An 18,641-nucleotide genomic window follows, 5' to 3' on the forward strand; every position below is an offset into this window, starting at 1 on the left:
ATCGTGACCTGGCTGAAGTCGGACGCTTAACCGACTGCGCCACCCAGGCGCCCCATTAAGAGATTTTTTTAATGTTTATTTATTTTTGAGAGAGAGAGAGAGACAGAGTCCAAAGAGGGGAGGGGCAGAGAGAGACAGAGACACAGAATCTGAAGCAGGCTCCAGGCTCGAAGCTGTCAGCACAGAGTCCGACACAGGGCTCAAACTCATGAACTGCAAGATCATGACCTGAGCTGAAGTTGGACACTTAACTGACTCAGCCACACAGGTGCCCCTATTTTCACATTTTTTTAAACATGGGTACTTGAAAATAGGAAATTTCTTGGGCATTCGCTCATCCATTCATTCACCAAATGTTTATTAAGCACCTAATATGTGCCAACCACCAAGGAAGCTAATTAGCTACAGCACTGAAAAAGAGCTACACATTGGATGAAACTATACAAATATATATGCCATTCCATCTAAGTGTAACACTCCTTAAGATAAATACTAAAATCACTGCTGTTTTTTCCCTAGCTTCATGAATTTAACTTTCACTTCATTAGTTTACAGTCATTTTTGTTTTCTAATAGATGTATTTAAAGCTTGATTTTCCCGTAAGTACTTCTTTTGCTGCATTCCAAAGAGTTGAATTTTCAAAACTGTTAGTTTTTTTTCATTAAGATTATTCTTTCTTTTAAGTTTATTTATTTATTAAAGAGTACATGCATGCATGCAAGCATGAGTGGGGGGTGGGCAGAGAGAGAGAGAGGGAGAGAGAAAGAAAATCCCAAGCAGATTCCATGCTGTCAATATGGAACCCAATGTGGCGCTTGATCTCAGGAACCTTGAGATCATGACCTGAGCTGAAATCAAGAGTAAGATGCTTAACAGACTGAGACATATAGGAACCCCTCAAAACTATTAGTTTTAAATATTTTATAATTTCTCTTGAATTTCATCTTTATGAACTATTTGGAAGTATTCCATTTAGTTTCAAAATACATGGGAGAAATGGTTTGGATACCTTTTTATTGGTGATTTTTTTTAAGTTTATTTATTTATTTTGAGAGAGAGAGAGAGAGAGAGAGAGAGAGACTCCAAGGGGGGGGGGGGGCAGAGAGAGAGAGAGAGAGAGAGAATCCCAAGTAGGTTCTGCACTGTCAATGCAGAGCCCGACAAAAGGCTCGAATTCATGAACCATGAGATCATGACCTAAGCCAAAGTCAGATGCTTAACTGACTGAGCCACCCAGGCACCCCTACTGGGGATTTCTAATAATCACTAATATTGTACTGTTTTCAGAGATGGTGGTCACTATGGTGTTGATTCATTCAAATGTATTGATACTTCCTTTGTGGCCTAGTGTGATCAGTGTGAAAATATTCCACTTGTGCTTGAAAAAACTGTATGTTGTTTATTTGATAGGTGCAGGAGCCTTTATGTTACTCACTAGAGTTAACCATTTTTAAATGGTTTGTTCAAATTTGGGGAGCCTTAATTTTTATAACTATTGGTCTGCTTGATCTGTTAGGTTCTGAGAGATACGCTTTAAAATCTTCTGCTATACTGGGGTGCCTGGGTGGGTCAGTCAGGTAAGTGTATTGGGGCACCTGGGTGTCTCAGTCGGTTAAGTGTCTGACTTTGGCTCAGGTCACGATCTCACAGTTTGTGAGTTCGAGCCCCATGTCGTGCTCTGTGCTGACAGCTTGGAGCCTGCTTTGGATTCTGTGTCTCCCTCTCTGCCCCTCCCCCCACTCATGTTCTGTCTCTCTCTCTCTCTCTCTCTCTCTTTCTCTCTCTTAAAAATAAATAAACAGTAAAAAAAATTTTTTAAATCTCCTGCTATGGTTGTAGATTTATCACTTTACTCCTGTAAATCCATCAATTTTAGCTTTGTGTATTTTAAGACTATATTATTAAGTAGTTACGATTTCATAATTTTGTATCTTCTTGGTGTTTTTCTTTCTTCATTTACATAAAAAATTTTCACCTTAAATTCTGTTGTGTTTGATATTAGTATTACCAGAGAAGTCCTCCTTTAATTTGTATTTAATGGTGTATCTTTTTCTATTCTCCACTTACTGATGTATTTTGCTTGAGATATGTCTCCGTTAAATGGAACTTATGGCATGGGCACCTGGGTGTCTCAGTCAGTTAAGCGTCCAACTTGTGCTCAAGTCACGGTCTTGCAGTCAGTGAGTTGGAGCCCCACATCAGGCTCTGTGCTGACAACTCAGAGCCTGGAGCCTGTTTGGGATTCTGTGTCTCCCTCTCTCTCCGCTCCTCTCCCACTCATGCTCTGTCTCTATCTCTCAAAAATGAATAAATGTTTAAAAAAATAAATGGGAACTGTGGTAGATTGTCTTTTGTTTTTCCAATCGAAGACTCTTTCATCTGTTTACATTTATTGTGATTACTAAAATATTTGGATTTATTTCTAGTATCCATTTTTGTTGCTATTCTTATGTACTCTAATTCCCCTTCACTTCTCTTTCTCCTGTTCTATCATGCTAGATATTTTAAATTTGCCTTTCAGATCCACTGTCCATCCAACTCTATGCCCAGGAAGCTAACCTCAATGGACTAGCAACATACCCCCTTCCCCTTTGGCTTTTGGTTGGGTTGAAGCCACAGCAGGACATTGGAGGACAGGCAGAAAGGAAAGTTGGGCTATTGGTTCCACCAGCTCCCTTTCTGCAGGTCTGTGTTCCTCTGATGGATACCACAGCATATGTCAGGCAGGCTTCTCTAACACATACAGCTCTTGCTGGTTACCAGTAACTCTTCCTTTGCTTTGGTCCTTTAGATCTAACAGAACTGAAGATCCCCATTGTTGTAACACAGACTCTTTCACCTTTCCTTTTTGGTTTCTCACAACCCTTTGTAAATAATAAAGAAAAAAAATCTTTGAACAAACTCTTTACAGTTATCCCTTTTAAGTATGCAGTCTGTTTCTGGCCAAATCCCTGACCCATATACCTACTTTCTAATGGATAGATTACATTTTCTTAAAGCTCTTTGTGGAAGAGAATACTAATTCATACAAGCCCTACTGATTGGCATGGACTTTTTCTCAAACATGTTATTTTCATGTTCTTTTCCTCTGGATATAGGAAAAGTAACAAACAAAAAAATATTTAGACTACTTTGTCGATGGATTGTAATATTTATCTCTAATTTCTTGTGACTACCAAAGCATATATCCAAACCCTTCCATAATACATTCCTGTGGGCCAACCCTCTGAGATACACAGAGGAGATTCAGGAAGGAATGGATTGTAACTCACCATCTGTTAATCAATCAATAAATGTTTATCGAACATTTACATGAAAGGTCTTGCATTAGGTATTGGGAAGGAGGGCAACATGTTAAATGTTGGGAAAATAACTAAATCACCAGAACTCTTAGATGTATTTTCTCATTTTATCTCTCATTTCATTTATAAGGTAGAGATTATTGTTGCCTAATTGACAGATGAGATAACCAAGCCTCAAAGCAGTTCAAGCAACTTACCTGTTCTTTTACAACCACCATGGGACTGAGCCAGGCATTTTGCCCAGATCTCAATCTCAAGACCTGTGCACCTGTGCACCTATTTCTGTGTCCATAAATATGATTTCAGAGAGCTTTGTATCTGGGAGCAGATAAGATATAAACAGATGAACAGTGAGGTCATACTACAAGCACTGTCACAGGTAGCTTTTGTGGGCTGACATGGGCTGAGAAGGCTTTGTGGAGAAGGATGGGACAGAGCAAGTGGGAGGGAGAGGAGTCCAGTCCAGATGAGTGACAAGAGCATGGACCCAGGTAGGTTTCACTCCATTCTGACGCTGCTGTCAAGAACAAATAGGACACAGTATCCAACTTTTCAGACACCCTTGGCTTGTTTCCATTGTGTTTATGTGTTTTCACCCCATTCCTTTTATCTGAAGCTGGGAAATGTTGAGGTGGAGAAATATGGTGTTGTTTGAAGTGATACCCCTTTTGTTCCCTTGGGCTGGGTTTCCAGCAAAGGGGTGGGAGAGGGCTGGAGTTACTGAGATCTCTGTCTAAGCAGAGACAAGAAGGGCAACATGGAATCAGGGTAGCGTACAGAGCATGTAAAGATCTGGTAACTCAACCAGCGTTTCTAGAATGCCAACAACATGCTAGCTTGTGGTGGGTAGATTGCAGTGGGTTGAGAAGTAGGTTAGAAGCAAGGCAAGTGACAGTTGAGTGTCCAACTTCGGCTCAGGTCTTGATCTCGCAGCTCATAGGTTCAAACCCCACATTGGGCTCTGTGCTGACAGCTCAGAACCTGGAGCCTGCTTTGGATTCTGTGTCTCCCTCTCTCTCTGCCCCTCCCCTATTCATGCTCTGTCTCTCTAAAATGAATAAATGTTAAAAAATTTTTTTTAAAAAGCAAGGCAGGTGATGCACTTTTGAAGTAGAGGGGCAAGAGGGACAGAGAGGGGGCATTGGTTGGCAGGATGGAAGGACCCCCGAGCCATAATTCCCTGTCCCTACCTCACATGGTCCCAGGAAGGGAACCACAAGTGAGCTCTGAGCTGACACCGGCCCCAACTGTGGCAAAAAGCAACCCCAGGAAGTGGAGCACTGTGGTGAACACACAAGACAGTGAATCAGGAGAGCTCTGCTCATTTCCTTTTTCCTCCAGGCTTGTTACACCCTCTTAGGTCAAATCACATCACCACCTTAGTCCTGGAATTCCCGCTCAAAGGGGAAGTGGTATACTCCTGACCATGTTTCTGCCCAGCGAAGGCACTCACATGCCTGCAGACCACAGGCAAAGGCCGTTGGGTGGCCCTAGTTCCTCCTGTTTCCCCCAACAGCATCTGGGGTGGGAATTGCATGAGGTGAGGAGATGGGCACAGGAATAAGGCTACATGTTCCAACTCAATACAAAACACATACATCCCAAGTAATACACCTTAGCCATAGACAAAAATTTTAAATACGTCTTTAAAAAGCTAAGACCGTTGTGTCCAAGATTCGCTACCCAAATACAACCACTGCAAATATTTTGGTGAATAGCTTTGGAAAGAATGCCTTCCTTTTTACAAGACATATTTTCTCAAATGTCTATGGGTAAAGTTTAACACACATGCATTTATTTAAATATAAATATTAACCATGTGCCCCTCTCTCTAAAACCTCCCTCAGTTTTCACTCTGCATCACTGGTTCTTGGGCGGGAAAGGGACTAAGGAGGAAAGAAGAGAACCATTTGCATTCGGGCCCCACAGAAGTTCTGGAAGAAGCTGCTCTCCCAGTGCCAGTGAGAAGTAAAGAAATAGTGGGAGACTAAGAAATCTGGCTCCCTCCCTTACCCTCTGTTGGCCTAGCCCTGGGGAGAGGGGGGAATTTAGGTGGAGGCAGAGGTTAACACAAAACCAAACAACAGGGCAAATGTGAGGGAGCTGGATTACCTCCTTCCAATCAAAGACCCCCTCAGATGGCTCTCAGTTGGAAGGAAAGTAGGTAAGCTAACACAGAGTTGAATCTACCAATTCATAAGTCAAGTGTGATTGACAAATACAAATATATTTCCTGAAATGGTCCCCAAAGTACATTGCTTTTGAAAAGGGTTGTCACTCCAAAGAATCCTTAACTGGCTAAGTATTCAGAAATGTAAGGTAATATATTTGGTCATTGCATCTTCCTGGGCTAACCCAGTGTTTCAAAATTTCTGGCTCCATCACATAAGCAATATGGGCTGAATATGGAGACAAAGGAAGTGCCTCAGGGAAATCAAAGATGAAAAAGATCTATTTTCTTCAAAGGCCTCATTGTCTACTGTAGATATGGAAGAAATGCACAAATATCAGCCACACAAGGCACAAGACAGGCACAGACTCTGAGCCAGACTATTGCATTTGAACCCTGGTCCACCACCATGCGAGGACCATGTACAACACAGCCAGCCCCTCCAAGCTCCCTAGGGCATAGTGATAGAACCTGCCTCTGGGGGTATGGGAGGTTTAAAGGATAAAAGCACACAAGCCCTTGGCAAGGACAAGTGTGCAGTAAGTGCTTACCACAGCTCCTGAACATGTGAGGCTGACCAGAAAGAAGTGACCAGACCCAGGAAACACTTCTTGCAAGAGATAGGCCTTAATCTTTGGAGAGGTTCTGATGGCACAGATGGAAAGGGTAGGATTCAGAAGCACAAGGCTTGGAGATCGAGGTCTGTGGAGAACAGTCTGAAGAGAGTGACTAGAACATTTGCCTCAAGCTTTGTGTCAGACAGGTATGAGTAGGAGTCAAGTCAGGAAATCAGGGACTAAAATGCTGGCCTGAAGAGTCTGTGCCCAGTTTGGTAGGAAATGAGGAAATACCAAAGGCTTTGAGCAGAGGATACCAGGTGCAGATGTCGTTGAGTAGAAGTTATCAGGCAGATAGAGTGGGATGGGGAAGATGTGATGGATGTGGGGTCTCAGGAGGCCAGCGTGGAAATCCAGGGCATCAGTGGGGGTGGAGTGCAGAGTGATGTGGGAGGGATAATGCAGGGGGCAGGGCCAGCTTCAAGGGTAAGCGACTTTCACAGTCACATAAGATTATGCTCTGAGGTACCCTGTGCTTGTTTTAATGCTCTGCTGTCACTGTCTTGAAACTCTTGAGTTTTGAAAACAAAGAGCCCCACAAATTGTGAACTAGGTCTCACAAATTACATAGCTGTTCTCGGGAGAGGGGTATATAGGATGGGCAAAATATTTGGGCATGGAGTGAAGCAGAAGAAAGGAGTCATTCAAAGAGTTGTGGGAAATTTTGGCCAACAAATGAGGGGTAAGGAGTGCGAATGGTGTTTGTGGAGAGAACACATTGTGGGATGCACCAGCTGTCATGGGGAGGTGTCTGAAAACTTGTTGGGAATTTGGTCTCAGAGCTCAGAAAACAACTTTGAGATTAGTTACTTGAAAATCATACCCTCTCATTAACCTTTTTTTTCAAACACTAAAGGATTGTTCTACTTTATTTTAATGAGATACATTATTTTTTTAATTAAAAAATTAATAAAAGCATTCATTGAATAGTGAGAAGCTTTAGAAATGGGTGTAGGAAAGAGGCATTAAGAAATGTCAAGGGGCTGGTCACCTGGGTGGCTCGGTCAGTTAAGCGTCTGGTTTTGGCTGAGGTCATGACCTCACGGTTCATGAGTTTGAGCCCCACATCAGGCTCTGTGCTGACAACGAGGAGACTGCTTGGGATTCTCTCTCTCCCTGTCTGCCCCTACCTTGCTCGTGTGTGCTCTCGCTCTCAAAATAAATAAATAAACATTAAAAAAAAGTCAAGAACTTCATCTGGAATTCTATTGCTGTGGGCTAAATTGTGTTCCTCCCTAGCATTCATGTGTTGAAGTCCTCACTCCCCAATATGTCAGAATGTGACTATTTGGAGTTAGGGCCTTTATAGAGGCAATTGAGTTAAAATGAGGTCATCAGGGTGGGACCTAATCCAATAACACTGGTGTCCTTCTGAGAAGAGGAGATTTGGACACAGAAAAACAGAGGAGGGAACATGTGAGGACACAGGGAGAAGATGGCCATGTCCAAGGAAAGAAGGAGGCCTGGGGAGAAATCATCACTGCTGACATCTCATTCTCAGACTCTACCCTCTGAGACAGTAGAAAATACATTTCTGTTGTTTGAGACCTCCAGTCTGTAGTACCTTGTTACAGCAGCCCTGGCAAACATAACTGTCTTCCTTGAGAAGAACAAGAAGTAGAAAAATCCTTGGAGAGAAGCTAGAAGTGGTCAGGGATGTGCAGGGAGAGCCGCAAGCGAAGCCATAAAAGCGAAGAATAGCTCAAGGATGAGGAGTGGTTGCTAGTTGTCAGCAGGCCTTACAGAAAGGTGCTGGATTTTAGTATAAGGAAGTCACTAATGACCTTTGAAGGGTATCATTCACGCAGCAGGGGAAAACCAGTTACAGTCAGTTTGGGGGAGTGTGACCTGATGGTCTACGAGCAGAGAATCCAGAGAATCCTTAATTTCAAAAAGTTTCAGTATGAAAGGCAGGGGATGAGATAGGGCAGTAGCTTGACAGGAAACCAGAATCAAGGGAGGGATTTGTTCAGGGTAAGATTTAGGAAGCCCTGGACAAGCATGGCTATAGAAACCCCCAAGAGGGGGACCCAACACAGCATGTTGTACCCAATTTACATTTGTTCAGTGAGTGAGAAGGAAACTCACAGGGACCAGGGAAAGGGCACAAAGCCCAGTTGGGCAGCTGACGCACACACAGCACTGGCTTGGCACGGTATCTGGAGGAAGGAGAAGGAAGGGATCTTTGTGCTGCTCCCTAATTCTGGCAGCCCCTGAACTGTGCCTCTCCGTTTAGCTCCACCAGGTTCCTGTAAGGAGCTTGAGGCCTGGTTTCCCCTTACTTCTGTCCCTTTGGAATTCCCCTTGCAGATTTGCAGGGACGGGACTGTCCTCCCAGTGGCTGGCACACAGGCGTGTGAGAATCTGTTCCCCCAGGACTTTCCAGCGGCAGAGCAGAGAGGGTCCTGTTGCAAAGCAGGCAGTGAGACTGACTTGCAGACCTTTGGGATCCTCAGTGTGCAGAGGGTACACAGAGCTGCTTCCTGGGCCCAGTCCCCAGCAGTTGTTTTGTTTTCTTGGGAATTGGTGCTGAATCTCCAGGAAGCCACAACCTCAGCCCCAGGACCCCACTTCCCTTTGGCCAGAAGTTTACAAACTTTTAAAGAAAGTACTAGACCCATCTTTCAAACAATGTCTTAGAGAAATCCCTAAAATATCAGGGGGATAACAGAACATTTTATTAGTATACATCTCCATTATAACTTCAGACTTCTTGTAATTGCATATGGTGAAGCCCGCCAAGGAGAATTACAGGTTGTTTTAATAAATGGAAAAAATAGAAATTGTGGTTAAGGGGGCACCTGGCTGGCTCAGTCAGTGGCGTGTGCGTGGAGTGAACTTACAGCCCCTTGATCTCAGGGTTGTAAATTCAAGTCCCATATTGGGTGTAGAGATTACTTAAAAATTAAATATTAAGGGGTGCCTGGGTGGCTCAGTCGGTTGAGCATCCGACTTGGGCTCAGGTCATGATTTCACGGCTCGTGGGTTCGAGCCCCGCGTCAGGCACTGTGCTGACAGCTCGGAGCCTGGAGCCTGCTTTGGATTCTGTGTCTTTCTCTCTCTCTGCCCCTAACCCACTCACATCCTGTCTCTGTCTCTCTAAAAAATAAATAAACATTAAAAAAATTTTTAAATTAAATATTAAAAAAAAATCATGGTTATGGAAACCATTGCAACCTGATAAAGCTTCAGGCTTTAGTTTATTTCTGGTATCTGCTTTGGTCACATTGTAAAGAAATTCCTAATTCACACAGATAAATGGCTATAAACTGTTAATAGTTTTAAAAGGAACCAGCCTTATGACCTGAGATTTAACCAGAAAATGGCAGAAGATTTATTCAGAGTCTTTACAAAAATGATTTATCCTTGCAACACACTTAGCCTGTTGATCTGCAGTATGTCATGTGTTTGTAAGTAACATATTTGAATCTATTATGTGAAGTATGAAAAATAATTTAACAATCTTTTAAAAATAAAATTTGAATCAAATATTTGTGGAAACCTAAATAGAGCTTTCTATGAGATATAGATGGAAGTCCAGTACCCTAAGCACCACATAGAACCCCAACCCCATTACCAACCAACAAATGTTTACTGAATGCCTACTCTGTGACAGATTCTGTACTGAGCAGGAGATACAGAAAAAAAAAACCCACATCATCCCCACCCACAAGGGCACTGGGCTGGAAGATGAGATAGACTCAGAGAAATTCCATCAAGTGTAGGATGTTCAAGAAGTTCAGGAGACAGGCACTTGTTGGACCTGGGGAAGTGAATAAGAATAAGGGTACTTTGCAAGGATGGAGAGCAGGCTTCTAGAGGCTGTACACTCTATGCTGGGGGTAATCAGGAATTGGGCAAAGATGGGCAAAGAAAAGTCCCTTAGAAGTAATGCCAGGAGACATCATGTGAGGAAGTGAACTAGCACAGAGTATGTGCTGGTCTCAAGCTGTATGAGATGGCTATATGACATGGTGGGAGCGGAGGAGACAGCCTCAGAAGGCCGAGTTGCCAGGTCATGTCATGGAACAGGGCTTCAGGGTAATAAAGAGGTACCTTCGCTCTAACCTACAAGTAATGGACAGCTGTTGAGGGGTTTAAGCAGGAGGGTGCTGTAGTCAAATCTGCATTTTTAAAAGAGCGCTTCTATGGAATGATCCCATTTATGGAGGCAGGGAGACAACTTCAGAGATTAAGAGTGATGGAGGCTGAGCCAGGGTGTGGCAGTGAGGAACAGAGAGAAGCAGGTGGCCTTGAGTAATATTTAAGAGGCAGAATTGACAGGACTTGGTGATTGATTTGTTGGGGGAGCAGGGTGGGTGTCACAGATGAAAGAGAGGGAGGAGTCAAGGAAGCCCCTCTACAAAAGTGTCCAGCTCAGGTGGCTGACTATAGAGTAAGAATGTGAGCCCAGGTCCTCCGCTTCCACAGCCCTTCAGACTGATAGTATGAGAGGAAGCCTGGTCAGATCAGTCGTCTGGTTGAGAATCATCATCATGGACGTAAATCCAAAGGAAGAGTCCAAAGCCATTCTAAGCCCAGGTGAGAGGGTTGATCATTCTTGGAAGTTTTGCTTATAATTTGCTGAGAATGAATGAGCAATCAGTGTGTAATTCATTGGTTGATGAGATTAGCCCCACCAAAGCTGATTTCTACAAAGAATACAGTTGCAGAATCTAGTTGCTTTCTTTTTAAACTACAAAATCCACATAATAATCACATCAATACAGAAGCAAACATGTTTTCCTCTGGGTTCTGCTCATGGGGAAGTAATATATTTTCCAGATAGATCACAATTGCAATGAGCCACACTGGGGAAAATACTGAATGTATGAACTTAAAAGCAAGGAAAAATAACAAAAGTGAATCTGCCTTAGTATGACTGCATTCCTATGTATTTCGCAGAACTTGGTTATATTTGTTGGTAAAGTGGCAATCACAGAGGGAAAATAAAAATACTACATAATCAGATTGCTAAAGGGTTGGAAGGGGAATGGGTGGGAGAGTTTATGTGGTTTTTAAAATAGGAAGTTCTACCCTAAAGTGTGTCATTTCTGAAGTGAAGGAAGTTCCGATAGGCTATTAGAAGAGCCTGCACAATAGCATTTTGATGTTTTCCACACATTATATTTCATGACAGTAAACACATGGCTTTTCACCAAATCACACAGTGTTATTTGGATACAAAGTGACTAACACATATTCTAAGGTTGGCTGCTCTGGGATTTTATGAAGCCAAAGAGAAACTACTGTTTAGCCTTGTGAAAGACATGATTGGTTGCATTATCAATATATATTTTTTTCATTTAAAATGCAGGCTTTTTCAGGAGTGCCTGGGTGACTCTGTTGGTTAAGCACCCAATTCTTGATTTTGGCTCAGGTCATGATCTCACAGTTCACAGTATGAGCCTCGCATCAGGCACCACACTGACAGTGTGAAGCCTGCTTGGGATTCTCTCTCAGCCCCTTTCTCTCTGTCTCTGTCTCCGTCTCTGTCTCTCTCTCAAAATAAAGAAATAAACTTTAAAAAATGTAGGTTTTCAAAATTTTAAGGAGACTCTGAAATTGTGAGGGCAATGGCAACAAAGAAATGTTGGTTATTAACATTATGGGAAGGAAGCATGGTTTGAATGATGATGAAGGACTGGTTAAGAAGAGGAACTCTCAAGGTCATACAAAATCACTGAGATACTCTCTATTCAGACCGTCTGCTTACTAGGTCATAACTGAAACAGGCCCATATTAGTCCCCAGGCAAGAAGCTCAGCTGACGTGGAAATGCCACCCTGCACAAACATCTGCAGCAGTGCAGGCTGCCCGAGCTGATTTCACCATACGTGGCTCCAGTGTACTCTAGCTTTGACGTTCCTACCACCACCCAGGGGGGAGGGGAAGACCTGAATGACCCAGTGTCCCTGTGTGTGGATCCTGATCTCAGAAGCTTCTCTGAACCCTCCCAGAGCTTGGGAACTCCCTCAGAAGGTGACAAAGCAATTCTTTAGGGAGGTGGGGGAAGGAGGAAAAAGAGTCAAGACTGCATCATTATTTTTACCAAATGCTTAAGAGGATACTGGCCCATACTTTGTGTTTGCATTCAGAGCTAATGTTTTTGTTACTAAAGGTAAAGTTTGGCTATTGCAAATTATCTGATATTGTATCGTTGCTCTCTAAAGAGGAGCCTGCAAAAAGTGGGGGAGGGTGTTCCTGTGTATGGTGATAAAGACCATGGACTCTGGGTTTGAATCCTGAGACTCATTGGCTTTGTGACTTGGGCAGGTCATTTACCCTCTGGGTGCCTTGGTTCCTTCTCTGAAGAATGGGGGAGAGTAATGGACAGGGTCCTTGTGAGGCCGAAGTAAGTCAGCACTTGTAAAGGCTGTGCAATAGATCACTTGGAAAGCCTGGATATCCAGTTCAACACACATCTCTGTGTCAGGCACTGGCTGACCCTCCCAGAGAGTCCAACTTGGGAGCCAAGGAAGGCTACCCACACGTCAAAATCCTCTTCCGTCTTCAGCCAATGACTGGGTGTTCCTTCTCCACCCCCTCTGATTCCTTTTCAAGCTTAACTCCTCAGCTCTTCTCTTGAGGAATTCCTCAAGGCTTGCTCCAAGGCCCTCTTCTGTCTCTGTCTTCTATTCTTATCAGCTATCTTATCCACAAGCATTATGTCCATTGCCAGCCACACATACTCTGTACTGGGTTCCAGACCCAGGTATCAGCTGCATACTTGGAGGGACCTCCCAGATGCCTCAAAGGTACCACAAACTCAGTAAGTGAGAAGCCCAGCTCATACCTTTTTTTTTTTTTTAAGAGAGCATGTGTGAGAGCAGAAGAGGGGACAGAGAGAGAGAGAGAGAGAGAGAGAGAGAGAGAGAGAGAGAGAGAATCTTAAGCAGGCTCCATGCTGAGGGTGGAGCCCCATGTGGAGCTCAATAACATAGTCCTGTGATCATGAACCGAGATGAAATTAAGAGTTGGATACTTAATTGACTGAGCCACCCAGGCACTCCAAGAAGCCCAACTCATACTTTTTATAAGCACAACTGCCCCTTTTCTAGGGCAACCCAGTTCAGTGATTGACATAATCATCCATGAAGACCTAAAAGGGGTCTTCACTTTCCCTATCCAGTTTACCCACAAACCTTGTTAGTTCTGCTTTTTAAACATCTCTTGCTTGAATAAATCTGCTCACTTCTTTCCATCTCTACCAGGATGACCCTGGGCCAATTTTCTTGCTCAGCTATTGCCTTCTAACATTGAGCACAAAATATGGGTTGGGGAAATGCTTAACATGTATGCTGAGAAATTCATTAGTTTCCTTTAATGTTAAGCGCTATGAAGAAAAACATAGCAGGGAACATGGCTAGAGAGTCACCCAAGAGGGTGGTTGGGGGAGGCCTTTCTGAGGAGGTGTTATTTGAGGATCTTGAGGAAGAGGATTTCAGGACTGTCTCAGATTCACATGTCTTGAGATAGGAACAAGCTTGAAAGGTTAAGGGGTTGGAGGTGATCACAAGCTGGAGGTAGGAGGGAGAATGGGGAGATGAAGTGGGGAGGTCTGCAGAGGCCAGATCCTGTGTGGTTTTGGAGACTGTGGGCGGGAGTTCAAATGTGATTCCAAATGCAGTGGGAAGCCAGGGGTGACCTAAGCAGATCCATCAGCTCTCAGGGGAGTTGGTTGCTCATACCAATTGCTCCAGCCCCGTTGGTTCTGCGTCTGATAGAGTAGGGACACATAGAGCACTCTATGTTCATCAGATAATTGATGGCTCCTGAAATCCAGTTTGTTATTTTCTACAATCAAGGGTGTCCTCCAGGGCTGGTTGGCACAGTGATTGTGTCACCACCCACACAGATCTGCAGACCAGGAACATAGGGGCATCTTGACTTTCCTCTTCCCCAGCACTTTGTCACCAACTCCTGTTTGCTCTACCACCTAAGCATCTCTCAAATCTGTTCACCTCACATTCTTAGGTAGGAAGTAACAAGTTAAACCTCCCCATACTGGCTTCAGCAACACCGCTATCTGTGACCCCTCAATCCAGGGTCTAGTTATTCAGAACCTGAAAGGTGGCCAGACCTGGCTCTATCAGAGATTTATGTTCATCCTTCTGGAAGGTGTGGTTTGGTGAGCATGTGCAGGACACCTGGACCTATGGCTTATGGCTCTTTATACATCAGCCAATCGTCTATTGTTTCTGGGTTTGCTTAAGCTTATTTGTAAAATAGGTGTAATGATATTTGCTTTATTTCTTTCCTGTTGGGATAAAATACGTAGCTTTTAGGACAAGAAACATCACATCCATGATTCAGTGTGAAGTGTTGTTATGACTGAGGCCAGGATTCCAGCAGGAGCCTGAGGCTCACTCTTGGGGTGGGGAGGGGATGCCAGCTGCAAGGCAGTGGTTTTCCTGCCTGACTCTAGACCACCTGCAGCCTCTTACAGGGCCTGAGCTGTTGCCCTGCTGGTAAAGGTTGGTGAGGCGTCTCCAGGCCTGGTGGAAACCTGTCTGTGCACAGCTGGACCACATGGCACCAGGATCTCAAAGCATCATTGTGTCGCCTGCCATTTATTTCCAAAGATAATCTTGTATTTTCCCCTGAAATCCAAGTTTGTCGTCACCACTTGCAGTAGAAATGAAACACTGTCTTGAAGCCACCAACTCATGGCCCACACAGAGAGCCCTGGGAAGTGACTGCCTGAAGCCACCCTAAATCCTAGGACCTCAGGCCTCACTTTGACAATTTAGCCAAGTCACCAAAGTGCCTACAATGATGGGTTTGGTGGACAAGCGAAAATATTCTAAGATAAAAACAACTATAGAAGCTTTTCTCTTGGTAACCAGAGTGGATGTGCACAGAGTGGAGCCAAGTAGAAGAGGGAAAACTGCTCCATGCACAGCCCTCTCCTGCCCTTGATCCTGCCTCTTGGCTCTCACCCATTCCCTTTGGACCACACTGACCTCTTCCATGCACTCTTCTGCTCCACACTGACACTGGTACAGTGTTCTCACTTGTTCTCTTTTGCATTGTCAAGAAGAACAAACTGTCCATCTTCTGACTTTCCTCCAAGTCACATTCTAGCCCATTTAAACAAATGAGCTCTCTGTGATGCGTTCTAGACCTTTTGTCTAAACCGAGGCACTTGGGGGCCAAGAGGGAACACATATCATTTCAGTATTTGCTCAGTGTTGCCAGGACTTTTACCTATGAAGTCCCATAGTCCCTAGCACCCAAGGAAGGGTGTGGCAATCACCCCCTCCCCCTTGCAGAACTTCATTGAGAATTTGGGCAGCATCCCCAGGATGACCCAGAGTCAAGATGCAAACCTGCTTTCTCAGGGAAGAGTTAAGCTAGTGATTTTGTTTACAAAGAATCTTGGCTTTTTGCCCTTGTTTTAAACTTGTACCCCATTGAGATGAGATGGTTCAGTTACGCTTTCTTGGCAGCACTTAGCCACTCAGCTTATACTATCTGCTACTTCCCTGGGCATGCCCTATTCCATGCTCAAGAATTGTTAGCCTGTATCCTGTTTCAATAAGATAAGTTACCTTATTATCTCTGATCCAAATTCCCTGTGGCCAGCTGCTCAACTCTCGGTGATAATGCGAACAATACTTACTTCTGTTCTCAGTTGCTGATCTTTTTTAAAAAAAACTTTTTTCATGAAAACAAGAGTCCGTTTTCACAGGTGGGGAGCTGTGGCCTTTTTCTTCTAAGGTCTGCATCTGCCAGCAGAAGGACAAGACTGACAATGCTGTCGGGAGCTCAGGGGCCGGTGCTGTTCCAAAGACCTCCATGAAGCATTCAGGCAAATGAGGAGGAGTCCTGGGCACTGTGTAAAAACTCATGCAGCTGGCTCTTTATAATAGCCCCAGATTGGAAGCTACCCAAATGCCCATCAACTGTAGAATGGGTAAATAAATTGTGGTGTATTCACACAATGGAATACCCGCCAACAAAGAGAATGAACTATAACTACATGCAGCAATATGGATGAATCTCACAGACAAGACATGGTGTGAAAGTACCCAGACACAAAAGAGAACATACTGTATGATTCCATTTATAGAAAGTACAAAAACAGACAGAACTCATCTATGATGTTAGAATTAGGATACTGGTTACCCCTGGCAGTGAGAGAATAGGATTTCTGGGGGCAGCTTATATTCTGTGTTTTGTTTTGTTTTGTTTTGTTTTGTTTTGTTTTTTTCCATCTGAGCTCTGGTAAAACAAGAGCGTTCAGTTTGTGAAAATTCATTCAGCTGGACACCTGTGATATGAGCATTTTTCGGTATGGATATTATCTCCAATGAAAAAAAAAATTTTTAAGCGAAACAGTGGGGGCCGGCTTTGTCCAGATACCTTCTGATGGCTCTGTTTCTTAGTTCTATTTAACTGGTGACAATGCATAGACGTTTCTTCTGAGACAGAGTGATCCCTTGAGAAAAAACAGGTAGCCATCTATGACTTATCTTTTTTTTTTTAAATGGTAGACTCACATAGGAGTCACACCTTAATTATCCCGTGAATGTAACCTGACAGTCTTATTCTTTAGTTGAACTAAGTTTACGAACTCAAAAGAGCATTATACCTTTTTGCCTGATCGCTGGCACAACAGGGTTGACCTTAGGTTCTTTTTTCTTGTGATTAGATTTTGAATTTTTTTTTACATGTTTTTATTTTTATTTTTATTTTTGAGACAGAGAGAGACAGAGCATGAGCAGGGGAGGGGCAGAGAGAGAGGGAGACCCAGAATCCGAAGCAGGCTCCAGGCTCTGAGCTGTCAGCACAGAGCCTGACGCCGGGCTCGAACTCACAGACTGTGAGATCATGACCTGAGCTGAAGTCAGACACTCAACCAACTGAACCACCCGGGCGCCCCTAGATTTTGAATTTTGAATTATAGAAATGCAGGTTTTCCTGGGGAAAATGAGAGAGAAAAAAAGATGGAGATCCTGCACTGAAGTCTTCTTTAAATATTCATAATAATTCTTGATAAAACGTGTTAATTATTTTAAAAACAGAAAAGGATCTTTTGGTGTCCTCTAGGAGTAGCTTATTGGCAGCAGCTTTGAGTGAAGAACAGATCAGAAGAAGTCGCTAAAACCCTTTCACCCTGCTAACCACCTCTAACAATATCACATTAGGTCTCTGAAATGAAGTTCCATTATTCCTGGATAGTGTTGTAGTACTTTTTAGGTGACTGGATGAAAAGTTAAACCTTGATTTTGTGGTTTTAAAATAAAGTTTTGCTGAAATATAACATTTATTCAAGACATGCAGGGTGAGTCACTGCAATTGTTGCTAGCAAGGGACTTGTCATTTTAGATCTAGTATTGATGGTATTTTATTTAATTGATATATTCTAATGTGCCTGCACATTTTTTCTCAACACAGCTCAGAGTCATAATAAGGAGACATTTTCTCTTCAGAACCCATCCTCTAGGGCTGCAGGGACACAGTTCACATTTACAGGAAGACAGTTTGAAATGGCTCTCGCAAGAGCCAAATTCGGTTTGCCTTTTGTTGCTTCCATGTTTCCAAGCTCCTGGGCCTGAGTTAAGACCTACCTTTAAAAAAAACTACATCTCTTCCTTTGGTGCAACATTAACTCCTTGAAACATACTCCTCTCAAAGCTGTAACACGCTTACCTTAAAAAGCCCTTGTCCTTGGCCTTTCTCCAGCTCTCCTGTCAAAGACAAGCTGTCTTTCAGAAACAACTATTTGGAAGGGTGGGTTCTAAAGTGTTAATCATTAACTCCAGAGCTTCTTGATGAAGAAAGAAACAAAGACTACAGGCTTAGATCACCACTAACCTCAATGAAACTTCTGGAACCATGACCAACCTGGAAATCTGAGTATCAGCATCAGGCCCGGAAGAGAACAGAAACGGGAAGCAAGGACAAAACAAACAACTGGACTTCACAGAGCAGCAGTGTAGGCATGATTGGTTACATCCAGAGATGTGGCTCAGCTCCTTTCAATTCTTTCTAGCAAACAATGCATACTTGGGCCCAAACTCCAAGAGGCCTCCATATTGTCTACATTTATTTCAAGATTTGCCTTCTCTTAGAAAGAACAGTATAAATTCCTAGGTAAGTCTCAGTGCCTCACCAGTGATTTTTCCACCAGTCTGAGAGGAAATGGCAGTGTCTGGAAAAATAGTATATGGAAAGGGCCTCTGACAGGAACAGTAAAACCCTTCATTAAAAAAAAAAAATTATTTATTTTTTAATTTACATTCAAGTTAGTATATAGTGCAACAAGCTTAATGCCCCATACCCATTTAGCCCATCCCCCCCCTACAACCCCTCCAGCAACCCTCTGTCTGTTCTCTATATTTAAGAGTCTCTTGTGTTTTGTCCCCCTCCCTGTTTTTATATCATTTTTGTTTCCCTTCCCATATGTTCATCTGTTTTGTATCTTAACGTCCTCATATGAGTGAAGTCATATGATATTTGTCTTTCTCTGACTAATTCCACTTAGCATAATACCCTCTAGTTGCATCCAGGTGGTTGCAAATGGCAAGATTTCATTATTTTTGAT

The 18,641-nt window shown here is 43.3% G+C and overlaps 1 protein-coding gene and 1 non-coding gene across 4 annotated transcripts in view; both read left to right on the plus strand.

Moving 5' to 3' along the window:
• RFX8 (regulatory factor X8) overlaps positions 1-18,641 on the plus strand; it is a 257,873-nt gene that overhangs the window by 42,186 nt on the left and 197,046 nt on the right. The gene's annotated exons all lie outside the window — the stretch shown is intronic.
• On the plus strand, positions 9,011-9,095 carry TRNAP-UGG (transfer RNA proline (anticodon UGG)). The gene has a single exon. It is a non-coding gene; the product is annotated as a tRNA-Pro (tRNA).

This window comes from Prionailurus viverrinus, chromosome A3, assembly GCF_022837055.1.
Source record: "Prionailurus viverrinus isolate Anna chromosome A3, UM_Priviv_1.0, whole genome shotgun sequence".
Lineage (NCBI taxonomy): Eukaryota > Metazoa > Chordata > Mammalia > Carnivora > Felidae > Prionailurus > Prionailurus viverrinus.